This window comes from Euwallacea similis, chromosome 27, assembly GCF_039881205.1.
Source record: "Euwallacea similis isolate ESF13 chromosome 27, ESF131.1, whole genome shotgun sequence".
Lineage (NCBI taxonomy): Eukaryota > Metazoa > Arthropoda > Insecta > Coleoptera > Curculionidae > Euwallacea > Euwallacea similis.
Genome location: NC_089635.1, coordinates 749,828 through 777,704, shown reverse-complemented (window position 1 = coordinate 777,704; position 27,877 = coordinate 749,828). Strand labels below are relative to the sequence as shown.

Genomic DNA, 27,877 nt, shown 5'->3' with positions numbered 1-27,877 from the left:
TCACAATTTCATGTTTATACCGGAAAATCTCATAAAATAGAAGAGAGCTTAGGGTCGAAAGTTGTAAAAGACTTGACGCGTCCACTCGTAGGAAAATATCATAAAGTCTACTTTGACAAAATTTTTACGACAATTCCTCTTTTACGTGATGTGTTAAAGGAAAACACATATTCATGTGGAACGATTGGAAAAAGACGGAAGCAAAAATCCATAGATATAGCCGAGAATATAGATATGCCTAGAGGATTAAATGTGTACCAGCTAACCACCGAAAGACTATTTTACTTGAAATGAATGGATGATAAACATATTTTGTTCTAATATGATCAAAGAGCTGTATAAACTTACAAAAATAGGTTTCCAATGTTTCTTTTAATTTGTAATATTTGCGATTTTCAAAATGCCCCAAAATGAAGCTGTCCCAAACTGCCAACGCCCACACCTCCAGAAGGTATTTAGATTAGATATAAGGCGATTGGGCCAAAAAAAATAATACCTCAAAAGTCACTTGGAGTCCGATCCAGTATAGAGCTTCAGCAATTTCTTTTCTTCTATGAGTGAAGATGAACCGAATTGATGAGGGTTAACAGATTCCAATCCGATCTTCGTATGGCTTCACTCGGACACGGAGACATTTCGTGTTCGACGACACGTTTCCAAGTGCCTTTAACAGCCATGACGGTTAAGTATTTTTCTGGGTCTTCCACGAAACTTTCGGTGCCTGTAAAAGTTTGCCGTATTACTTAAAAAGTATCTCACTTCTGGAAAATTCTTAAAATTAACTTACATTTCATGCTTAACCCAGAATGGGACTTGAGCATTCCTGCTTGTTTGTGCTTTTCTGTCGAATAGATCGAGGCCAAAGCGAGTAAAATAGAGCGTGTCGAATACAAACGAAACTCTTAAAATAGACTGAAAATTCCATAAATGACAGGTTTAAAAAGTCAAATCAATGATAAAACATCGAACTACCCCTAGGGTGCAGTTGTTAATTGTTTGTTTGCAGGTTTCGAGGGTTCAGGAGAAGAGCTGTGATTGTTTATCGATTGCGTGAAACCCGAATTAAAAATGGATATTGAGAAGAAAAATCCCGATTGTTCCGTGGAGGCTCATCTGCTTTAAAAATGCATAGTGCAGGTGGATTTTTGCAATATCAGGTTATGGATGATTTTACTCCGTAAATGTATAAAGCCTCACGATATTAAGCTAAAGTATCTTCTGGAATTGTTCCCTAAAGTATCATGTAATAAAGCTCGTTGCAGAGAGAGGTCAAACTTATTTTGAACATCAATTGGCTTTTATTGTGCTCACTGCAGATCAAGAAAATCGAAATTTGATAATCAAGGCTCACTAAACGACATCAAATGGTTTAACATCTCAGTTCGGGTTGAAGTGGCGTAAGATAGTGTGTAAGATATGTAATACGAAATATTTCAAACCCATCGAATGCAAATTTGGTAACAGGCACTCGAATTTCTAATATCCCTTTTAAGGTCGGATAAGGCTTAGCTGGTAAACGTGACAAGACTGTAAATTTGTAGCTGTGATGGTATACAATTAGGAAATTAGAGTCTTACGTTTTAAAACAGATTACACATCCTAGAGATAAATTGACGTTTTGTTGCAATGAATTCAAATTCCCTAGAGTCTCGGGTAGTAACAGTAACACATAAAATTTTAATACAGACTCTTCTATGAATTTCTGAAAGAAACTATTGCTTGATGTTGCTAAAATTAGTTTGGCAGTGTGCCCTCATCCCTCCGAAAGATAAGATTTTGAGGGGATCTAGCAGCAAACAAGATTCAGGTTTAATGCGGAGTTCTTGGCAGCTGCAGCATGCACAACTTGTGTTCAGTCAATCAGAAACAAGCTGTTACCACACCCGAATTTTCTTTATTTTCATCTTTTTTGGGAAAAATAATTTTCAATATATGGAGAAACAATCCAAGAGCCGGGTGAATAAAACCAACATTCGACCTGGGACAAGCAAGTCGGAAGTAAGCAGAGGGAATTAAATCAATGTTTTCTAAATTGAATCTCGAAAATCGGCTCTGAAGGGAGCACTTTAAGTTGGGGAGTCAAAGAGAGGTCGAAAATTAGAAATACTCGAGACTGCTGAGAAGTTCAGAGATCTGCCTTAACTTATACCTGTTTACAGTTTCCTGAAACTTATAATTATAACACAGCCAGAATATGCGGGGAACATACAATTTGCCTAGAAAACCGAACGTATAAATTAATTAGTCTTCATTTTAATTACATTAGTGACCATAACCAATTAAATGCGCTGCCAAAGAACATAGCAGGAATTTGATAGTTAAATAGCGAATCGATGTAACCCACCTGTGTTCAAATTGTACGAAGATTAATTTTGAATTTATTATGTAACGCGTAACGTATGCAATTGGATGATAATGAAATTTAATTTTAAAATTTTCGTAAACATATTTAAGTAAAAACAATCCAAACCTCACTGATTCACCGCAAGTAGCTCAGGTTAATATATCAATAATCAGATTAATAAATCAGTCGATATAAGTGAACTATATTTTCAAGGAATATCCCCTACTTTCAGAAAATATCAAGAAAATCTTCAAATACATTTTCAACGCCAGAAAATATGCCATTTTATCATTAATTGGTATGTAAAAGTGAATTATAATTTATTAGCGTAAAGTGTTGACTTCAAACCTTATTCGCGCCACATTTCACAGCTGTAATTTTCATAAAACAGAGCCTATCACTAGATTAAAAATTTAATACGTAAAAACCCACATAAAATCATAGAAAATCCGAATTTTTTTCACTTTTCGTGAACCGGCTGTTTGGTGATCCTAGATTTTGATTTGAAAGAAGGCAGTCCAAATATATGTATGTCTTTTCGATAGTATTTGGATCTATTGCAATAATGTGACAACTTCTTTTTCATCTCTCTTTCGACCATTACGATCCTTAAAAGGTCGTTGTGGTAATAACTTATTGAGGTGCGAAAAGAGCTTTAAATATTTGGTATTATGAAATTTTAGAGGGTGGAATATTTTCTCAAAACAAATCTTAGATTTTGTATGAATTGTTGAACGCTGACCAGCAGCATAGTCAATTTTTTTAAGACATAGGCTTACAATTATTGGATTTACATGATTTCTGGCACCGTCCTCAAAATCATATTGAATTTTACTAACTACAACGTTTTCTCGAGATTCTTGAATTTTGAACTTTCCTTAAATATATCTCCTTAGTAGAGATAGAACTTTTTCAAACAGACATCCTGAATTTTTTTTAATTAACAAAACATTTTCTAAAGAAGTGCGACAAGCATTTTCTCCTAGAAGTGATGGAAAGTTTTCCTCCGGTCCAAAGTTTTTGGGATAACCGTTAATACTTGAATAATCCTTAAAATCACGTTTTCTTGCTTTTCACCTTTTCAGTTTCCCAATGCATTTTCCCTTAGAATTTATGGAAAATTAGCTATAATTTCTGGTTCTAGTATATTAACTGACCTTTTTTTCAACTTCAACCTTAACTTTTTTTTTGAGTTTGCAAATAATAGATGAAAAATCGCCGAATGCGAATGTTAATTATCTACCTAAACAGTTTACTGTATACACATTTATCAAGCACTTTAAACGTTTCCCATTGATTGGAATCGTTAACAGAATTAAAAATTCATTGTTAAAACAATTATTTGCCTTCAAAAATAAAAGCAAATCTACCGAAATTAAAATTCACAGATACAAGCGGTATTAATTAAATCACATCCTTACGAACCGTAGGTACGTTTCATGGAAACGTCCCTAAAATCTTGTGAATTGGGCTCAAATCCCATAGCCAACTTTTGGCTTATTGTTGTGCAGCTACCCAAACATTGAATAATTCAGCTTGTGTGTGTGAATTTTACTTTTTGTGAACACGGCAGTGTAGACAATCACAAACAGGAGAGCGAATATTTGAATGTTTAAATTTGATTTACATATTATCCCGAAAACCTTAATCCCTTGGCGCCTAAATTCATAAGTTTGCTGCGATATAAATCAACTGCGAGGATAAATCGAGAGACAACAGATTAGATAACCTTGGGTATTAACACAAATGTGAGGCACAACAAACCTCATGAACTTCATAATCGATACACAAACAAACTTTCAATTCTGTTTGGAAAGTTTAGCGTAAATCTACCTTCAACACGTGTCCATAGCTAATTTGCTAAAGCTCGTGGCAGACTTTCCTTCCGATGTGAACCAACTGAAACAAAGAATCGCCCAAATGAAATTTTCATTATTTGATCGAGCGAAGAGGCTCTACTTCTGTTAGGGAAAATTAGACCATTTGAAACTTAGTAGCTGATTTAATTTGCTTTAGATACAGCGTCGGCGTTGAAGCGCCAACACAAAATTACAAGATCTATTTCCTTAATCTGTCAAAGCAGCTCCACGTTTTTCCGCTTTCCATCATTTTTTCTCACGAATAAAGGGAAATATAAATTGAAACAATTTACTCCACTTTCTCTCTAAACTGCCATATAACGATGCATTTGCGGTCTGAGGTAAAAAGTTCTGGGGCAAATCTCGTTATAGTTACACGAGTTTAATGTTTGCTTCGGGTTGATTTATTTATCACAACAAGGGTCCAGGGGTTAAGCCATAAAACTTATTAATCATCAATTAATTTTCATTATTTCTGATCGAGAAACATGTCAGCTAAATCTAATATGTCTATAAAGAATAGAATGTAAATTGTCATTTCCTGGGAACTTTCCATGTGCGGTTAATATATTTCATACAAATGTTTATTTGATAACCGAAATTCGAAACCAATTCCTAAAGTTTGAAATTCCGCATAAAATATAAAATTGCTTTTATTGAGTGCAACTAGGAAGAGCGGGGATGAAGTGGGGAAATAAATCAATAAGATGTCAACAAGAGTTGGAATGTAGTTCTTTGTTTTAGAACTGCTTGAAAAGAACATTTCCTCATCGGTGTTCAGATAAGAAGTAATTCAATTGTTTGCATTTAAGCTTTGGGAAAAACATCCAGTTTCATAACAGAAAGAAAGACGATATTTTCTCAAAACTATTTTTCCAAAACGGCAATTTATTTTTAATGCAATAAATTGGGTTAATGGGCTAATATAATTAAGCCTCAACATCTAAGAATTTATGCAATAGTTTTTATCCTCATGTCGCTTTAGAAAATTTGTCTAACATCGATTTTCTCCAAATTAATGAAGCATCGGTCGCGAAACTTAAAAATACCACGTAGTAAGAGAATACAATTGTTATATATGAATGACCAGGGCACAAAGGGACGATGAGGAAAAGATATCAAATTCTTTTAGGTCTTTTATTACTCCTATCAAAGACTTCAAAGGCATTTATTCAATCAAACAATACCGGAATTTTTTTCCATCCAATTTCTGTCCTCAGGTGTAACCGGCTAATGACTCTGGTCCTGAAAGTTCGATATCTGTATACGTTTCAATTTGGCCTTCAAGTTTACTGGGAAATGCATTATAGCATAGTGCAGGTTAGTTCAGGTCAGTTAAGCCCAGTCCAGGTTAACCTGTCTGCTGCATGATTTCTCAATTAATCTTTCTACATTATGTTGCCCAAATTTATCTCTTGAAATAAATTTAGAATGTAAAAATGGTAATTGCAAATTGTCCTCGATTTCCATTGTTGTCGCTCTTTTTTCTAGTTATTTGCTTGCTCGGACGTTCCATACGTATTCTTCTAACCTAACTAGTGAAAACTGTGAAGTGTGAAACCAGTGAAAAACTAGTGTATATAATGGTTTCTAATCCGTATGTGTGAAAAGCGCTATGAGCATCAAAAAAGAAAATCAAAGAGAGAAGCAAACACAGTCAGCCCAAGTGTGAAGTTGAGTAATCATAGAGTATAAAATCAGAAGTGTTCTTATGAACTCTATGCTACCAATGCGCTGCTTGAGCGGTGCTCACTACATAATTAAAAAAGAACTCATTAACAAATTAGAAGAAAAACTAAAGAAATAGTTGATGAAACGGTTGAGAGCCGGCCAGGAAGAAAAGTTCAACAGTTGTCAGAAAAGGAGGTATCAGGCGATCAAAAGTCCTAAAATTTTTTACTCCGGCCACAGTCATTATCAAGAACTATGGCACTGGAGCCGATACTACGAAATTTGTGTATATATCTTTTACCCCCAACCTCCGATCTATATCTAGTGGTGTATGTATTTACGCAACATAACCAACTTCTGAGTTAGAGTGTTACTGTCGATTTGCCAGATCCAATTTTCTCAGCTATGCAACCTGGACGAATATCAATCACTGAAGCATCAGCTGCCTGGCCTCTATTAACTAAGAGGGGGAGAAACGGTGAATTAACCATTCATCAATTAACCCTTCGGATAATGGATTTGAAAATTGAACTCTGTGGTATAAAATAAGGTGTGCAATAATTGCGAAGGTTTACAGTGCGATAAATGGACAGAAAATCGGAAACAGAAGAAGCTTTCGCTGTAAGCGTTCTAAGTTTGGGTAAAGGTCTTCATCGTGAGATCTCATACCGGTACCACCAATGATTCTAGAAGGTGTGTTTATCCCGTATGGTTGTAAACGAGATGATATTAATTGTTCAATTAATTCACAATGTTTTTTTTTATATATATATATAATATATAAATTATATTATATAATATATATATAATATATATATAATAAAAAATATATATTTATATATATAAACACTATTTATTAATTAATAACAATAAATCTAAAATACGATATGTTCGAATAACTATAATGTAATGTATCTAGAGCATTAGTGAGTGTAAATTAAGGTGTTGTGAGTGACCGATCGCGATGTGTACCGTCCGAATGTTCGTGGAGAAGAGGCCGAGACTTGTCTCATCTTTTTTAACCCCGTCGATGAGAAGTTCGGAAGGGAGGTTTATTGGACTCGACATTGGAAATTTCGGTTGTAAATCAAATAAGGCGAACATCTTGTAATTAGACGCATATCTGTCCTCAGTCCATCTTCGCAACAATCGTGTGAATAAGACAACAATAGGTGCCTTCAAAAACTGTATGACGGCATGAAACTGGACGTGCTATTCATGGTCTTGAACATTCTACGATATCGTGGGAATCTCAATCGCTATCAATAAAACCTTGCCGAAACAGAGCTCACTGGATCGTAAACTAATTTAAAGCATATAACAAGGTGTGTGTGCCGTATTCTCATTAACAGCGGCTACTGATGCTCAATTAAATCAATCTCTCTATTAAGGATTTATACTCAAACGTTAGGTAGTTTTCAATTTCCTGGACGTCATGTAAAATCAAACTACGAATTAATTGCCGCCAACGGTACATTCCTGATAGCAGAGATTTCCAAGTCTACTTTAGGAGCTGATTTTCTGGCACATTATGGTCTGCTTCCAGGTTTGCAAAATGAGAGAATTCTGGACGTCATAATTCAATTTAATTTTCAGGAAAAAGTAATTGAGTGTGCAATACCTAGTGTTAAGATAATAACCGGAATATCGCCGAAATTCACTTCAGCTCACAAGCTGTTTCAGACTTATGCGGGAATTACTCAGCTTGAACGGGGCTGGAAAGCTTCTGCCATTGTGTTAGGAATAAATATGAACAAAAAACGGTAAGCTGAAGACAGCGAAGAAGAATTTTGAAAATCGGTACTTATGTGTTTCAGCATTTTTTTCCTAAATTGAGTGTTGTAAGATAGCTATCCATTATTAAGTTACTGTTTGTTAATTTTCTGTCATTATAATAATTATCATGCAATATTCACCACTTTCGTTTTTAGTGTATTCAATTACGGGCCGTATTAATCCAGCCAGTGGAACGTTTATCTATAATTTGCTGTATTGTTGCACGATTATAATTGCAAAAAAGGGTGCAGAAACTGCAAGCTTTAAATATTTTGGTAGATTTACTTCTGCATATATAAAACTTGTACATCTATCATGGCCCTCAAAAAGTATGGGGCAATACATTATAACGTTGTAAATAAAAATAGCGTTGAAAAGTTTTTTCAGAAGCAGCAGTGGACGGCAGAATAAGTTGAAAATATGTCGTATATCCGGCTGTAACTTTCCGGCCGTTTTACGCTTCATCCATTTTTCTTTCTGTTATTTAAGTGTCATTTCGTCAATTTTAAACATCGTTTGATATATTGTTTGCTATATTTTGGATAGTGAGTGGAATCCTAACCAGGGGATATATCTGTATTTGCAATGACATAAAGTTAAAATGGAATATCAAAAACATACGTCGAAAGGAGAAGTTAGAATGCAATATAAAGTTTTCATCCATCATTTTAGCAGGGGAGTTTAAGCGACGCATCATTTACAGCAGGAGCTTAAAAGGAAAGTCATTGTGAGCTTTTATGAACTGGTGGCAGTATAAATAGCACAGGGAACTTTATTATATGTTAGAGCGCGATATTATCCCTCTAAGAAATCACAGATAAAGGGAAGACAATCCGTAATTTTCTTAAGACCTTAAAGTCGATTTTCCTGCCTCCAGTCACAATTTATCTCCGTTGTAAAGATGCGAATGGTTCTCGTAAATTTTATTCCCTGTGTCTGGGAAGATACAGAGCTAGACTGCGCATCAGTAAAGTAAACATTACGTTTTTAGTACTACGTACCGGAAATCGATCGAATATAAAATTTTCAGCCGTCCCTTTAAACCCTTCAGCAACACTGATAGCTGATTTTACATGAAATAACCTGAGCTCGTTTTACATTTTATTTATCCAGGGCTCCCTTTAGTGCCCCAAATTTCGATGTAATATATAGCGGTAGGGAGCCATTGCAATATTTTAAAATGATTAAAATATTAAGGGGTAATACTTTCATAAAAAGGGTAACGGTGTACTTTGAATGGACCTTTCGGCTTCAACTCGTTTAATTGGGTCGGATATGGGATACGAGTTTTCAAATATTTATCACTTCATCATAGGGGCGAACAAGGTAATACCTACTTATGACACATTTTTCTCGCCAACGCAAAAACCCCGATTTATCCCAGCTATTTGATTCAATGCAGCTGAACTCACGTGCCACATTTGTTCGAAGAAATTCAGTAACAATTCAGTTTCCCGAAGTTCAAATCGTACGAAAAATAAAATCGAACATACTTCATTTAATCTGACGAACCCGAATAGCAGGAATTTATATTTCAAAATGTCGGCACTTCGAATGCCGAAAGACCGTTTTCTCGAGATCCCTCATGATTATGGTAGTCCAGATTAAAACTTCCGAGACTTTGTTTTCTTAACTTTTAACCTACCTTGGTTATGAGCCTTTTGTTCTTTGGTAATTGGCAATTCAAATTTGCATAACAAAATCAATTAGGTCCTGAAAAAGCTTCGGAAAATTGGAATTATCGCGCGGGAAGGTGTATGAGGTATAATTACACGCACGTGATGGAGTGCTAATTCCATAATGACGACCATCCACATTAAAGTTGTATTTTGCCCCGTTTGCAACTGGCGGTTAGACTATTGTTTTTACAGGGTAAACACCATGAAAATAATGACTGGGGAAAGTGGAACTCATTACAATGCTCGAAGCATTCGCTCATGCGCGATGAATATTCAGGAACGCAGAACTGGGCTTGTAACACTACTAGCAGCCATGCTTAATAACTTTTACTGTTATACATCGCGATAACATAACGGCGCAATTTAATGAAATTTTTATCTTTCTTAATTAAGAAGTTCAGGCAGAATTTTGCGGCTCTTAGCATATCATAATTCTTCCTCGAACGCGGCTTTCCAAATTTAAGGGAAGGTAGGTGTTAGAATTACCTTTTTTAAGACAGGTAATTGGGCATTGTACTGTGAAAGATTAATGCATGTTTAGTCACAATGCTCCTCAGAATTGATTCCTTTTTCTGCTCCGGCAGTTAAAGGTGCTGACAAAGAGACACAGGTCATGAGAGACATTTGTAGTAACCTCATGGCCATTAGTTTTTCACCGCCCTTCCCCGACATCTTTCTTAATAAACAGATTTCGAATTGGGCCATTGACGGTAATAAGTCGCCTTTAAAAAGAATTTTCGGAGATTTATTAAATTGCAGTGCTTGGGTCGATCGCGTCACAAGAGAGAAAAAAAGAATATTTTTTATTGATGATAGAATCCCGACAGTTATACCAGCAGCTGCCGAGGTTTTGTAAGTGGTTTAAGTCACCACTTCCATTTCCGCTAGACTTTCTTTCATAAATAAACATTACGGCATCAATAAATCAATTTGAATAATAAAAGATTCCATCAATAGCATCCGGGCAGTCGAGGTTTTTGAGGGACTTCAAAGAATCATACGAGGCAAACTGTAATAATTCATATGTTGAGTTGAAATTTGAAAGGTGCCTATTGATATGTTAAATCTTAACAGTTTTGTGGTTAAATTTTGATTATAATTCAGTTTCTTTGTTCTCTTTCACTTCGCTTTTTTAACTACGTGCATTCTTTATTCTGCCGCCTCTCTTGTCTGCTATATGTTTAGTTTCTTTTTTCCAGTTAATAACATTCACTGTTTGCTAGGGCTGAATGAAAGAAAAAAAATTAGTTTTTGCAGATTTGTGCTCCCTTGACATTTCCTTTTGTGCGACTTTGCTTACTTTTTAATTTACGTGGAAATTTCAGTTAGAGAAAATGTTAAGATTATTCATCCACGAATGAAATACTGAGATGTTATTGTAAGTTCTAATCTTTCTCTACAACCGCTAGTAGTTTTAAGCTGTTTAATTGAAACTTTCAGGCGATTACAACTCGTTAAAGAATTTTTCAACATAACACTTATAAATACTTCGGAAAGGTCAACAAACACACTGATAGTTTGTATTATTAAATAAATACTCGAGCAGGAAGAAAAATGGGATTATTTCACAAACGTATTGAACTCATTGTAAATAGTACGACTTCCTGAATTCACAGATTCACTTGGAAGTTATTTACTTTGGTATATTTTAAGTTCAATATAGTTTCCGATTCAGCCGAAACGGCTTCTCGAAAATCGAAATCTCAAATATATCGAAAAGAAATTTGGAAATTTTAGCATTTACGTAGAAATAGGTTCAATGAATTTGAAGCAGGTATGTAATAAAATGACATAATGGAAATTTATAGTACGATACTTCGTATTCACTGTAGCTACTTGTGCGTAAATGCTAAAATTTCCAAAGTTACACTCAAATATGTTGTAGTATGTCGTTTGCCGATTGAGCATTAGATGTGATGAAACGTATAAAACGTTTTGAGCTCCGAATTTCTTGGTAAAAAGGTATTTGAACGAATATGGAAAATTGAATTATTTTTTAAGTTGTCTCACTCAATTCTTCGTAATGCAAGAGATAGGAAATGAGTGCTTAAATCGAGTTTGCAATCTTAAACTTTCGTCTCTAATTTCGGAAACAAAAACTTTTAATAAATTATATCCGTATCAAAAGAAACTTTTAAAAACTGTATAACGGAAAATTTTTGTTTTGATTAAATACATTCAATCCATTCGAAACTGTTTCGGGCCATTTTTCAGGCGGAACAAACTTTTAAGCTTCGGCAGCATTTGCTGCCTTAGTTTAAAATCTGATTATCCAGCCAAAACTTCCACCATTCATCACGGAAATTGTTCTATTAAATAATTAACATCAATTTCATTCTTTAGGCTTCCTACGAAAGATATTAATTATCCGTAACACCAAATTCAGTCAGTAGATTTTTACGTCAAATCACCTTAACCGAATTGTATAATAAACGCGATCCTGATTGCTACTTACTGTAATTTCCCGATAAATAAATCGAAACTGTACATATTACTTTTCTGACACAAAGCGGAGTAAACGGTGCGCAAGTAATCCAATTAGCTTATACGCTCAACTTTACTCTGTCGTATAAATTTCAGCAACTCCATCGACAAACGTAAAGGAAAATAAACAGAAACAATATAAATAGTAATTCATTAATTTCAATACTACAGGAGCTATACTTCTAAGCTGAATGCTTATTAAACTGTCTCCATTTTGCTCTGAATTAGGAATTCTTCTAGTGTCTCAAGTCAACATAAAGCCTGCGGCTGCTAATCAGAAACTATTGTTATCTATTCAAATTAAGGATTCTGCCTCTAAAGCCGAGAATTCTCAGATGACATCTTACTGCCTCGGTTATTTCGAAACTTCAAACGAATTAGTTTCCTAAATTATCGCTGTGGTATCGTCAAAAACCGATCTGCCAACAATACCAAAACTACTTTCAGTTGTTCCCAATTGTTAAAACTAATACTTAACAATGAAAAAGTAAAGCAAACTGAAATTAAAATGGCATAGACAAAAGAGTTAAAAATTTAGACTGCAAGAATGAAGAGTCCCTTTTTTCCAGATGAAAAGCTTTGTCAACTCGGTATTCAAATGAAACATTGTTAGGAGCGCAAACGACCCCAACGCTTGTAATTTTTATCAGTTGTGAGAATATCTTGGAGCCAGGGCTTCCTGAAAATTTGATTTGCACTGCTCGGAGAATTTTTCCCGTAAAGTTAAGTTTGGCTTCAAACGTATATTTACGTCCTAAGTGCCACATTCGGCAGATTTGAAGAAGATAATTACATTGAAATTACGAGATACTTGTGAAACTCAATACTAATAATGCCTCCATATCGAAAACTCCAAGTGTACTTAATTAAAAGTTCAGAGCCGATCAGCAATATTGGTTTGCTCTCTGATATTAATTGCAGCATTGTATCATCAGCATCCAGTGATTGTTAGTTTCGACATCAGATTTTTCCAATTTAATTGGGACGCGGTGAAATACAATTATTTCTTAAAGTTAGTTACCATTTTCCATCTGGAGTGTACCTCTGAAACAGAAACTTTCAGATAAAGTTCAAGGTCAACTCGTATTGATTAAATCCAGTTTTAATTATTCCGGTGGGTTACTTCTTAAAACTATTCTTTATTGTTAATATTAATCGGAGGAATGCTTCCAATCTGGGATTTATCGATTAATTCAGTTAAATGCACGTTCACGTTTAATTCGAATATCTTGCTATCAATTCAAAATAACGCAAGCTAATCAAATGCAAACAGAGGATTGTTTGAATTCTATAGGAGACCATGAATATTAAACCATCAAGGCGTTCTCAATAAGGTGCAACAGACCAATCTGAAACAGTTATCTGAAATAACATAATTAATTACTCATTTCAATCTCAAATCAGAGAATGAAATATCTTACATCTATTCGTACAATCCATCAAACACCCGAGAAGTATTAATTTAATTTTGAAAATTTTGGGGATGTGTGAACGCTACCCTTAAAACGTACTTAAGATGGAAAATAAATTTCTTTAATGTAATTTGAGCGCACAATATGGTCCAACGTAAAACAAACATAACATCGTGCCTTGTGTTCAAAGCTCGAATAAGAACATAGATTACCTGGTAAATTAGATAAAAATGTTAATCTTCGAATTAAGCTTTTCTGAGATGGAAGGGAAAAAAGTTGAGTACGAAAATATGAAATAAAACATTACACAAAGATAGGGAATAATGTGGAATGAGGAAAGACAATGGATTTGTCCAAGAAGAAAAAATTTAACACATGCTTTTACTCCAATAAAAATAAAAACCCCCGTAGTTGGCGCATGGGAGCGCGACACGTAGTATACTAATGAAGTATATTCGTTAATATACTCAATTCTCATCTGCAACAGACTGAAACTTCAACGGAACAAATAGGGAAAATTATGTTGAGAAACTAAAATTATAAAGGCGCCTCTAATTTCAGGTATTTCTGAAATAAACCGTATAGAATCTTAAACAAAAGAAAGCAAATACTGCTCGGCAAAAAAATTAAGCTAATGAACAAATCAAGGAAAAAGTAATTGAGATGCAGAATGTGAGACTTCAGGATTATTTTTATAAGACATAAGAATGGATTCATATGACAATCACTTCTTCTTAGGATTAAAAGTAAATGTAAGTTATAATTAAAAGGGCCAAATCTAATGCTGCTTTCTTCAGTATTCTATATCTTCAAAGAGAAATATTGAGAATGGAACAAATAGGGGAAGAACTAAAGATTCATTTAACGAAATCAGAAAACTCTAAAACACCTTACTTTAGGGGTAATATAAAGAAATATCCAGATAACGTGAAATTCAAAAGAAAAACAAAATTTTCTGATAAAGATTTTAGTTTGCTTTTTCTATTTCTTCCAAAGGGCATAGCAATATCTCATCTGGGTCACGTACAGGAAAAAGAATCGGATAACAGGTGCTATACTCACAAGTGCCTTAATCCATTTGCTGACTTTATTCACAAACATCTTGCTGGGAAGGAAATAATTTTTTGGACAAAATTGACCTCTTGCTGTTTTGTAAGGGAAACCTAAAACTGGCTTAGACCACACAATATTCGTTATATCGCACGATTCATTGCACATTTTTGAGTACTATCGATTCGAAAGGTGCATAATGGAGAATGGACAGCCCAAAATGGGAGTCAACGGCCCCTTAGGATTTTTAGGAATATCCGGGAAATTGATGTTGAGGATCCTCAGAGACTTATGCGAGCTGTCCGAACAAAATTTCGACTCGTAAGAGATTACCAGTTCATTAAATGACAAAAACAAATTCGGGGCTTTCATAGTTTTCCTAATGTGCAAAAATGTTTTTGCTTGTTAAATGTTTTAAAAATATTTGATTATTTATTTTTTGGTTAAATTTATAGGACATGTTATTAGTCCTGGATGTAGTTGTTTCTGTTTTTTTTTCGTCTTAATGAACTCTTGCGAGAGCCTAGGAGATCCTGTAGATTTAGTGGTAATCTAAGAGTATACTTACTTCTAAGGGCATTTTAAATGACACAAAGTTCCATTTAAAATAAGGAAGTTGGTTTCTTTTGTGCCTCATCCTGTACACTTACAAAGATTATTTGAGCCTCACAAGATACGTTCGTTTCATGCGTTAAATTTTTATAACAAATCTCTGGAATATAATAAACGTTCAACCTTCATAAACTTTTTTTGACCGAGTTTGTTGACGCCAACTCCAAAACCATTTCTGCATTTCATTGGGGAAAACCTAATGATAATTTTCAATATGGGAACATTATAGCTGCTCTCGTCGATTATTTCGAAAATAATATTCAAAAATTCTCATAATTAAATCACTCAAAACAAGTTAAATAATATTCAGAATGGATAATAAACTGTGCCAATATGCAGTTAATACTTCAGAACAATTCAGGCTATGCTTGAATCCCGGAATGGGGAGCTAATTCGATTTTTTCAGCCAGACCCATAAATTGTAATTTATTTTCCATGATACAATTTTGATTTTGATACCTCTCGCCTTTCATGTTCTTATTGTTTCCCGAGGCGTTTTTACGCCATTCGTCGGTGGATAAAAAGGGGTGAAAAAGATTCACACGCCTTTTTAATTGAAAATGTGTGTTTTGGTATTTTGCCTGGCTTTGAAGGCGGATGTAGGTGCATATTAGAAATTTTATTATGCTTTCAGTTGGGGAGAAGCTCCTTGATTAATTAAAGCAAAAATTCCTCTGCCTAGGTATTTATTCCTCCCGATAGCCAAAAGCTTCCCCCGATATAAGATGACTAGAGCATTTTATCACTCGGTCTTTTATTCACATTCACGAACCCTGCGTAATATTCCATTAAAGCGTAATCCTTAAATGTATTCAAAGCCTGCTTCTAATGCAAGTGTTCGGAACATTCTCAGTTACCCTTAAAAACGAGTGCATGTTCCAGAAGTATGTCAATATTATGTATTAGGTCAGCATTTATATTGAATTTATGGGTTTCAGAATTCTGAGAAAACTATATCTCTCAGCTTTATCCTAAAGAGACTTGTTAGACTGAATGCTGCTAACGTAATTGCTTTATGCAGGGAGAGATCTAATTCGATGGAAAATTATACTGTCCAGAGGTGCATGTTATTTATACGATGCATGTTTGCGTTTGATTTATTTCACTCCTCCCTCGACCTAAATTTGTTCGGCATTTTAATTGAACCATTCACAATGGCTTCATCGAACTAGCCCAATGTTATGGCAAAATGGAATTAGGGCAACAAGGGTAGGAAAGGGTTAGATTACGGTTTGACAATTTCAAAACGTTTTAAATCTAAAACCTACACGAATCTACCTGCCTCGACAATTGTCGAAAACTCCGCGAATGCGGACCTGCTTTAATTGTGTCTCCATTATCAGCGCTGTGCTGTAACAGGCGAAAAAGGTGCTTTTATGTTCATCATAACAGTCCACAAACCAGGGAGATTATAATTCTTTTCAAACGGAAAATTACTTTTAAAATATGAATATTTTGGATAAAATCGATTTTCGATGTGGCTGAGAGAAAATGATCTCTTTATATTTAGTTCAACAATAGAAAGCCTTTTTTTATTCTTTGACAGACATTTTTAGGCATATGAGTAATTTCCAAGGTATTAAGATGTTCATTTGAACCAGCACATTCAAAGAATTTATTACTAGAACTTTTACTTTCTCGTCGGCTAATCGAACAAGTTAAATGGGACGGAAATCAAATTCGAGATAAAATACTTAGTTCATTTTAGCAATGCCAGCAAGCAAAAGGTCAAACGAAAAACTTCTAAAAGTAAAAAGTAATTGTGTCATAGATTCCCAGGAAAGTTTTTCAATTTAGATTAAAAACTTTTACGAATTGTCTCGGTTGACTCTTTCAAAAAGCCCGTGAAATCTGCTGTATACAGAATGGATAGGTAACTAATTTAGGCGACATATTTTCAGACTAACACCCTTTAATATGCAGAAAACGTTACTCGTTCGCCTCGTTCTAATAATAAATTGCTGTTTGTTAAAAAGTAATTAATATTTCCGTAACGGCTATTGTTCTCTTATGCAGACCCGGTTCCCAAAAGTTAATTGCCTTCTTACTTTTGAAAGTTATAATTTGGTAACCGTAATTTAGATATCGCTCTCAGTCTGTAAGCCTCAAAATTTTAATTAACCAACAAGGTTTCCATAATGGTCCGATCCCCAACCGCAAGGGATGGTTAGTTTTTAAACGAATTACAACACTGATCTGGCTAAAGATTTAATAAACCGCAAGGCTAATTTATTAATTCACATTCCTTAAGTTAATACTTTATCAATAAGAATAAAATCGTGCCAGGTTTGATAGGCAAATTTCACGGATAAATGCGGCTATGAGAAATTCTTGGATATATGTTTTAAATTCTCAGGTTTAAAATTAAAGGAAATTTTTCACAAGAAATTTGAAATAACAGAGAAGTTTTCGTCATTTATTTAAAACAAAGTTCAAGGTTATCCCTTCCATTTATTCGACTAGTTAGAGGAAAAAGTCGAATACGAAAGTTGCTCGCAGTGAACCAAGGCCTCCATATGTCTTTTATTATACTGAATGACAAAGAAAGGTAAACACCCAGTATTTGTATTTTTATTTCAATAATATTTTGCATACTAATGTGTTTTGGGTCCAACAATAATTGATAACATTTTGAGACAAATCGGTTGACCTCCATATGAAACTATTCAATAGTGTGTCGAAGACCCTCTGTTTGTTATACACTTATTCAGATGCCTAGGCATTGTTCTTTTAAGATGGCCTATAGCATCTTGCGGTATCTTATTTCAGGCTACCTCTACCTCATGTCTAAGTGCTCCCAATGTCTGAGAGGGATGCTCTAAATTCAATAATCTGCGACATACCTTGTCCCACACGTGTTCGATAGGAGATAAGTCAAGTGATCTTGATGGCCATGGTAAAATGGTAACATAGTGTTGGTTCATGAAGCCTCGCGTTATTTTAGCCATATGTGGTGTGGCAGTGTCTTGTTGGAAAATACCGTTTTGAATGGTCGCAACATATGGTAAGACATATGGTTCCACTAATTTCTGAATGTAACGAAAGGCTGTCATGTTACCTCTAATGAAGATTAGAGGTGACATACTTTCATATGCAATGGCACCCCATACCATTACCCCCCACGGTATGATGAGCATGCCTCTCTACGTTGAACTGTGGATCAAGCCTTTCGCCACGTCGCCTTTTAACCCTTGCACAACCATCATACATCCACAAGCAGAAATGGGATTCATCACTAAAAGCAACACTGTTTCATTCCTAATCCCATTATTGTCTTTCTTTGTACTACTGCAGGCGGGTATGTCGATGCTCGGAGTGAGAGGTAACACCCAATGGGGGTAAAAAGAAAACAGCCTTCCGTGTTCTTCGAACCATCTATGGTACTAAAACAGTCTCTAAGAGCCAAAAGTTCAAGGCGGCGGTCTTGATGCTCGGTTGTTCCCTTACGACGTCTGGTGCCTCTAACTCTGTGTTGACGACCCTCTTCCGTCCATGTCTGATAATATCTCAAAATGGTACGTACGGATCCGTTGGTTCTTTTGGCAATTTTTCTAACGGAAAAACATACTTCTCATAACCTTACAATTCGTTGTCTCTCAAAGTCACTAAGCTGAGGAATGTATCTAAGTCTACATACTCGAGGCACAGCAGTCGCCTTTAAAGAACACTTAGCAATAAAATTTTCAACAATCAAGGGCCAAGCTACAAATGTAGAGACAAATTTTTTACAACACGGAATAGTACAAAAAAAACTTAAGGGCAGATTACTGTGCAGATAAGGCTGAAAATGTTATCATTTGTTGTTGGACCCAAAACACATTAGTATGCAAAATATTGTTGAAATAAAAATACAAACACTGGGTGTTTACTTTTCTTTGTCATTCAGTATATTATAAGCGCGGTAGTGGTGAGCTGTAAATTGTAGTATTAAAAAACAATATTTCTAATTTTTCCATGACAAAAAGAATTAAAATTAATTAATTTTTTTTTGAAAATACGTCTAAAAAAGTTTGGAACCAACATATCAGCATTGAAACTGCCCTCATGCCCTAAGTTTTTCGTATCGAATTTTCTTTATAAAGCCTTCCAGGTTGTTGTAACGTACTGTACAGTCCTCCCGAATAAGTTTCCCACCTTTTTGAATGGAGATAAAAGCAAATTTTAGCTACTTTGAACTTTTGACATTTTGCTCATATAAAATTTAATGGAACACAGATGTTTTTCGTATTTTCTTTTTAGAGGTTTCCACCTATAACAATATGTGAAAACACATTCGCGCGTGGTATTACCGTGGTTTTAGGGCTCTAAAATACGACATAATAAAAACATCTTAGAAAAACCACTAAACTATATATCGAATTGGAAATAACAATAAATTTTTATATCGCGAGTTTTAAAGATACATTGGATACAAGAATGAAATTACCGACTTTAATCGAACACATCAATCCTACCGTTATTGAAGCAGAACATAATTATCGCAAAACTTGATCATTTTTTTTTTTTTTTGGTGTTTATTGATATTGTTGTGAGGTTGGAACGTTACTACATTTCATGCAAATCATTGAATGAACTGTTCACAGCTTTGTTTATATTATCGGTCGCCTCCAGACTATAGAATCTACATGGGAAAATCGTAAGTTTTTAAAGTAATTGAACTCAGACTAATGTACGTTCATTAACCAACTGATAAATTAAAGTGGAGCAAAGCTCGACGTGCAGGATGAAAGCTTCCGAAAATAGAACCAGAAAATATATTATACACTTCTCTCTTCACACCACTGAAACCCTGTTAACCGGTTCATGTTCAATTATTTGAAAGGCTATTTCGCAATCGATAACCTGTTTCCCAGATGTCATTAACCTTAACAGCAATGTTTGACGTAAATGGCAAAATATTTTATATAGTTGAGGGATTTTCGGCTGTAATCTGTGTTCAGCAGCTTTTCAATGTCGAGCCCACAATAACGAGCAATTTAATAAATCTTTGGCCGGCTTTCGTTTGCAGATTCAAACAGTGAATGCTTACGCCATTTTCAAACGCAGTTCAGGTTATTAGACTTTTCAGATGCCAATAACAGCAATTTTTTTTGTAACTAGGAGATATTTTCCTGTTTTCAGTTGCAGCTGAATGTCAGTTCAGGCTAAATTTAGATCTTTTCATGGAAACCTTTAGAAAATTTCATCTTCCGCTTGAGAACAGATTAAATCCACGGGAAACCTTTTAAGTATCCTTATGTACTGAATTCGTTTTAACATTGTTATATTATTGCTACAGGAAAAGAGAAAACATTAGTTACTGAAATTGCTGCTTTAAAGACGAAACCTGTTCTATAGTTCATTAATTTGCTTTTTCAGCTCGCAGTTGAAATTTAGAAATCTCAAGTACGGTGGATTTAATTTTTAATCATATTTGCTAATATTTTCCTCTAAAGCATCTAAAATATCATTCAAAATCTTTTTTCGTTAAATTATCTTTTTTTCTTAATTATGTATTTCTTTCACATGAGTGTTATACGCCACGACGATTTTGCTAAATCATGACTTTTCTTGGGGAATTTATATGTTTTGTTTCTTAACATGCGATTTTTGCTTTTGATGAATCTGATAAAATACGTTAGTTTAAATTTATTATTTACAAAGAAATGTATAACAAATGTATAAAAGTATATAGTATACAGGGTGATTTGTATGTTTGTGGACAATTTTTGGCTGCACGTTCTACATCGAAAGATAATGCTAGATTCCCATATAAACTATATTCTAAAAATGCTGTGTTAAGAAAACGCTTCAGTTCTATGCGATGAGAAAGTAACCTTCTAAAACATCGCACAAAAAAACCTATTAGGAGCACCTTCTTACCCGAAAACTGTGCATCATGCAACAAATACTGAAGAGAAATTTTCGTTCAGAAATCAACAGGGAATCCATAAATAAATTTTATTTGCCCAAAAAAACTGAATATTAACGTCGATGATTTCTGAAAGCAATCGCTATTAGATTCAAGCACACTTCGGTTTCATAGAACGCAATGATTTTTAACAATTTGCAGCGAGATGACTAATGTGTAAAGTTCAGGTTAGTTCAGGCAATTACCGAACTCAGAATAAACAAAAAAAGTAGGGTCTAATCAATGCTCTACGTTTTCCGCCTTCTTTGGGGTTTTTTCAATAGTCGCCCTTTACTTAGAACAAAATTTTCAGAAAATGTTAAACACATGTACAAAATAGGAAAATATTCTTTAACAATCCCAAAAAAATCTTTCCAAAATTCATGGTAGTTAAAAATACCAAGGCGAAATACCTGTCCTGCTAACAACCCTCCGGAAATCCCAATAAGTATGAAAATTTCTTATAAATTCTAAATGTATGTCGGAGATTTATTAGTTTTTAAGATGTGTAAAAGTAACATTAGGATAGACAATAAGATGAAGAGCAGGCTGACAGGGCCATCTGAAGACAAAGCACTGTCGAACGAGGTCACTATTGCCACGGCGCGCTTAAGTGGCCATGTGTGCTAATTATTTGGGTGACACTAAACTATTGGTTCCTTTGTAATAGGGACTAGCAGGTACTTTTCCCACGGTTCTGAAGGACTCACCAGAACTGGGAAAGTTAAGACAAGAGGGACAAAGAACGGGAAGTTAATAGATTGATGGGAAGAAGAGCGGTCGTGGAATAGTGAACTGGTTTGTCTGTCTCTTCTATCTTTCTTTTTCCATTAATAAAAAAAAGCAATATACAAAATACAAAAAAATGGAGAATACTTCTCAAGTTATTCCGACATATATTTGTTCTTAAGGCAAAAACATGCCCCATAATCTGGTATAAGTGGAAAGTAAATATAAAAATCCGCAAGTCCGGATGCATCGATTTTTGAGCCGAAACTAAACATTTCAACATGTAGTTTGTTTCTTTGTTTAAATGTTTTTATCAATAGACACATTTTTCATTCAAAATAAACTTTACTTGTCAGTCCCAGATAATATTCATACACATCATAAATGAAATCGGGAAATGACGAACGAAAAATCAAATGCTAGCTACTTTTATATAACTGATAAATGACATTGTTCTAGATTCGAATATTGCTTGTAATAGCAAATATTATAAAATTAAACTTACTTTGACCGTTACAGCAGCAATGTTCCTCAAAGTTTCAATAGGTTTGGGAACATTGGGAGGGTCATCGTTGTCTAGCTCAGTTTTCGTCGACATGTAAGTGGTTTTATTACTATAGGTATAACTCACTCTTGCAAAATTTTCGCAATTATGGGTTGGCTGATTTGTTTAGCTCCATTATTCTGGAAACAATGCCATTGTTTCAACACTAAGGACTATGCTCTAGTTCACGAAATTTGAATTGCAAAGCTAAAAAAGTGCTCATAAAATGTAAATGGTTAGTTATGGCCCTTGTGAAAAGAATATAATCCAACGAATTTCCTCGGCTAAATCAGAGACTTCATTTTTAATCAGCACATTTTAATAAAGATCTATTACCTATCCAATTAACTGCTTCCCGGCTTGAATTATTTTGGGGTTGGGAAAATATTTTCCAGGCGAGTCTAACCATAATGCTTGGACGAATATTTGTTAGAAATTTGCTTAAAAAAACAATTCCTCGGTAACTTGCAACAATTGATGCTTGAAAAGTACCGATAACAAATATTATTGCTTTGTAAATCAACAGTAAAATATATAGGTGATTTTGAAGCCACTGCTTTTACGACCAATAAATTGAATAACTGGGCATAAAACGATGTGTAACATCGATGGAATAAAATGTTTGCTCCATTACACTTTTATTAGCTTCTATCGATTACAGGATTTAAAAGTAAGTGGCCAGTTCTTAATTAAAAAAATTATGAATCATAAACAATCTCTGAGGAGCATTAAATGCCACCTGTGGTGTTATAAAGTTATAGTATATATTTTCTCCCCGAAATTACGAAACCATATTTTCGATATTTCAAAAACCTTTTCCAGATTAATTCTTTTATAATAATTCTATTTAATTCTTGAAATAAATTCTCGGTGGAATGACATAAAAGTGTAATCTTCCAGCCTATTACCGAATTACTTTTCGGAGATTTTGTGTTTGCTCTAATAAATCCATATTTTCGTGTTGGTTGGGAGATCTACAAGAAACCAGGTTATTGCCAATTTCCTTTGTACCCGATAGAGTGTTCTTACTGCTTTATCCCTCTTCTCTTTTCAACATGACACATAAGCTTGTCAAGACGTTTATTATAGCCTGCTGATTGATTAAGTTAGAGCAATGTTTCTAAATGGTATTTCTCTGTAATTTTAAGTGGAATTTCTTTCGCGAGTAGGAGGCTTGTAATTGATCGATGTATTGAATATATTAATCTCAACTTCAATTTGTTGCTTAAGTGCGCATACATTTTATTTTCCTATTTTAAGCGTATTTATTTTTATAATGCACATGTTCAAATAAGTACCCAGCTTGATATCGGATCAAAATCGGACAATTTCCACAAAAAGGACTATTTAAGGATTTCGAAATAATCTGAACTAACTTGCCCGAACGGAGTCGTAATATTTCATTTAGCTTCGGAGATTGGGAATCACTTTGATACCTATTCTCGTACATTTAAATATGCTCTAAAACGTTCCAAGAGCCTGAGTTGATCAAAGGTAAATATATAGAGTCCAAATCAGTCGATATAAGCCCGCATAAATGGAGTTGGAATATTTTCTTTAATTTCGGAAATACGACGCAAAAAGTTGTTTCAAAATTTTCAGAGAGGTTAAATAAACCCTAAAGGATTTGATCCAGGATTGACAATTCCACAGTATACTCAAGGAGGTTAAAATCCAGGTTCGTAAAGACGTGGAACAGTAATATTTCTCAGTAGGTTCCATTAATCTTCGAAAAGGTAAAATGAAAACTTACCAATTCATAAATTTCAGTCATTCTTTCATTCCACTTTTAAAAATATCACTTTTTTGATATTTTACTGAGGAAATTATCTTCTTAACACAGAAACATCTCCCATACAAAAATCCTCTTGGTTTTCAACTAATCGTCGAAGTTTTCAAGGGTACGCTAATGGATAGAAACCAAGATTGGGCGTCTCATTAACAAGAAAGGAGGAAAATTTAGAGGTTTCTAAGACATGCAACCTCCAATAAATATGTCTTTAAAAACGTTATTAATTTTTCACTGATTCTCTTCAAAATGAAAAACATTTTTTAATACATTTGTTGACACTAGATTTAGTGCTTATTGAGAATTCGGGTGCTTCATGACAAATAATAGGTTCCAACCCCTCCACTAATGCAATATTAATAATCGCAAACAAATTGTAAATATTTCCAACAGGAACCCGGCAGTAATTATAATTAAACCACCAAGAGGTATATGATTTAATAAAACCTTTTATTGGCAATTAGCGTAATTGCCCTCCCGCATTGTGTAAATATGTAGTAATAATTCTGTATTATCAAACTAGAGTATCTGTTTTGTGTGTCGACATATTGTGATTCGAGTTAGGACATTTCTAGGGAAAAACGTGGCGCTGCAAAACAGAAATAATTGTTCGAAAGCGACACTGACAAAGAGAATTGGTTTTTGATAATTAACCACATTCGGGGATTTACATGTTGCAATGCACAGAGCTTCAGGATTAACGTATTCTCTATTTGGTGTTGTTAAATTGAGTGGAATTGTTCAAAGGCGGGTATATGGACCATAATAATTTTTAATTGGAGAACTCATTATTTATACTGGAAATACTTTTCAATAATTTTGGAAAATGCTGATTTTTTTAAAGACCTCTTTGCTTGGGCGAGCTTAATTTTTCTCTAGAGACTTCAAATAATGGGGACCTGCCTAATGTTGAATCTATATGCATAGGTCTGGAAAAGAGAAACCTTTAGAGCTTTCCTTTTCAGATCTTTGTTTAGATATTGTTTGACAAAAACCGCTACATTCAGCATTGAAATGCATTGTTCCGTGGCATGGCAAACAATGATAAGTGTATTTAGTGTCACCTAGGGCCTGAAATTTCTGATCTATGACTATTTCACACGTCAATGTATGCAGCCGAATCAAATATCATATCACGAGTCATAAATAACGGGTTTTTGTATAGAACAGCGGTGATTAATTTTACTTATTTTGTCCTGTAGTTTTGCAGGATTATAACAAATAGTACACCAGATAGAACTAAAATCGATGATTTGCTGGGTGCGTTTTCGATCAAGTATAATGTTATACGATGCTAAAGGACGTGAAACTTGAAGCTTGAAATAGTCGGGTGCCATTCAACGGACGTTACTGTGCGTGTTAAATGACATTTTGCGTTACGGTTTAGAGAACCGGCTATGATTAGATTTATGGCGAGATGATCATTCAGCTATACTTTTTCGTTTAAGCGATTAGCTGCTCATTTGACCCTTATTTTTAAATTTGTTTCGAATGCCATTCACGCTACTCATGCATCGATCTAATCTTTTAATTAAATATTTGAGCCAATATAGATTGGCTTCAAATCGCTGGTGCATAAAGCCATTTTAGAAAGCCGGGAACAAAAGGGTGTATCATTTAAACGAAGCTCCCTGAAAACAATAAAAAATAATGACTGAAGGGATTTCATGATTATTTGAAAATTCATGCCAAGTTCACTCATACCAGTGCTGCAACCAAAATGAAATATTTTGTATTAGCCCCGTTGAGTACTGTGTGTCCAAAATAAGAATGTTTTGCATTCAATATTTCACAAACGTGTTTGGAATGCAATATCTTTTTTAGTTTCTAAAATATGGTGATCACCTTGATTCTCATTGTTGCAATTATGACAGCACCTAAAAATTGGTAAAGTTGTGTTCAAATTGAAAGTCTTTTATATTACATTTTCAAGTGCCTCAAAAGAGGTATCCACAATCCATATACGATCCAAACCAATTAATTTAAATGGAAAACATTCAAGCTATTTAAGTTTATTAAGTAAATACCATAAAAAATTTGCCAGACCCCTGAAAGTTCTTATCATAAAATTTTGGCAGGATTTTATGATAATTATTATTCACACATAGTGCAAAAAATAAAATCTCTTAAAATTGCTAAAAATTAATTTAGAGCGGTATTCAAAAAATAGTTGATAACAGTTGTAAAAAACATGTATAAAGTTAAAGGCGATACAATGTGCTAGAAAACCGCTCATGTGGGTAAAAGAGAAAATGTAAGTTTGAGAATTCCAGCTTAGAAAAAAACTTTTGGGTGGATTGAAAATTTAAAAATTTTGAAATAATTTACAACATTTCTCTATATTATGCAATTTTTCTATATTTAACCACATTTGACCATTTATGTAATCCACATGCTCAACTCTCTTTTCTTGCACAGACCATACATTATCACCTACATATGTGTAGCATCGGGTTTGATACTACTGTAGTTATAGGATGGTGTTTATAACTTTTAAATGAATTCACAGGTCAGAAGAAGAATTATAAATGTGTGTTTATTAATACAAAGGGAACAAAGTGGAGGACAATGTAACTTAGGAATTTGCGAGCGCAGACACGACTCCTGAGTTACCAGCGACCTACCGAATCTATCAGGTTGTTCGGAAAGTAATTTCGTTTTTTTATGTGAAAATGAATGACAGTTTTCGTATAATAAACAAATGCTTTATTAAATTATATATTGGCCGTTCTGGTCCAACACCTTTTGCCATCTTTCTGGTAGTAGCATAATTCCACGCTCATAAAATTTTTTGTCTTTGCTGGCAAAAAACTGATCGAGGTGGTTTTTGACCTCATCATTTGAGATGAAAGTTTTACCGTCTAAAAAATTTTGGAGTGACCGGAACAAATAATAATCCGATGGTGCCAGGTCTGGAGAATATGGTGGGTGTGGCATTGTGTCCCATTCAAGCTGTAAAAGCTTTTGGCGAGTGACCAAACTTGTGTGAGGTCTCGCGTTGTCTTGGTGAAACACTACACCTTTTCTGTTGATTAGTTCGGGTCTTTTCTGTTGAAGTGCATCCTTCAGTTTGTCCAGCTGCTGGCAGTAGACTTCCGAATTAATCGTTGTGTTATCCGGTAAAAGCTCAAAAAAAACGATTCCTTTAAAATCCCACCAAACAGACAGCATCACCTTTTTTTGGTGAATATCGGCTTTGGAAATGGTTTGAGTCGATTCATCTTTTTTGCTCCATGACCTCTTGCGTTTGACGTTGTTGTATACAACCCATTTTTCGTCCCCAGTAATGATGCGCTTCAAAAACGGATCATTTTTGTCACGTTTGAGAAGCGAATCGCAGACGTCAATGCGGCGACACAGATTTCTCTCTGTGAGAACATGGGGAACCCATATATCGAGCTTCGAGGATAATCCCAGGCCTTTCAAGTGGTCATAAACTGTTGAATTCGATAAATTTAACTTCAATCCGATCTCACGTGTTGTTATTCGACGGTTCGCATCAACTAATGCCTTTATGGCGTCTTTATCAGCTTCAACCGGCCTTCCCGAACGTGGTGCATCTTCGACATCAAAATTGCCAGATCGAAATTTAGAGAACCAGTTCTGACACTGGCGTACTGTCAACACACCTTCTCCATACACATCGGTCAATTTCTTTCTGGCTTGAACAGCATTTTTACCCTTTCTGTAGTAAAACAGTAGGATATGTCGAAAATGCTGCTTATCGCTCTCCATATTTAAAAGGGCACCAACCAAAAACTACTGCGTAGAATTAATTGAAATGTTTCACACACAAGCCTTGTTATATGAGCTCTCAAAGCATATAAAAATTATATGGCTTAAGTGTGAGGTTAAGTGCAAAAAAATACCATTAAATCCTCTGTCGGGAAAAAACGAAATTACTTTCCGAACAACCTAATAGAAGAAAAGAAAGCTTGTACATGTCTTGTAAATCCTTAAATACTAAAACCCATGATAATAAACCATGGGCATACACTGGTTAGGGCGTCATTTGCACTACCCGCCGCATTAAACCGT

The 27,877-nt window shown here is 34.6% G+C and overlaps 3 protein-coding genes across 3 annotated transcripts in view; 1 reads left to right on the top strand and 2 right to left on the bottom strand.

Annotated features, from left to right (window-relative positions):
* Positions 1–25,092, bottom strand: part of LOC136417311 (mid1-interacting protein 1-like) — a 223,246-nt gene extending 198,154 nt beyond the window's left edge. Inside the window, exon 1 of the mRNA XM_066402959.1 lies at positions 25,087–25,092. The gene's annotated coding sequence lies outside the window, so the exon portion shown is untranslated. The remainder of the gene's footprint in view (positions 1–25,086) is intronic.
* Positions 1–27,877, top strand: part of LOC136417303 (neuronal acetylcholine receptor subunit alpha-7-like) — an 84,658-nt gene that overhangs the window by 17,078 nt on the left and 39,703 nt on the right. The window lies entirely within an intron of this gene.
* Csk (C-terminal Src kinase) overlaps positions 1–27,877 on the bottom strand; it is a 114,359-nt gene that overhangs the window by 80,837 nt on the left and 5,645 nt on the right. The gene's annotated exons all lie outside the window — the stretch shown is intronic.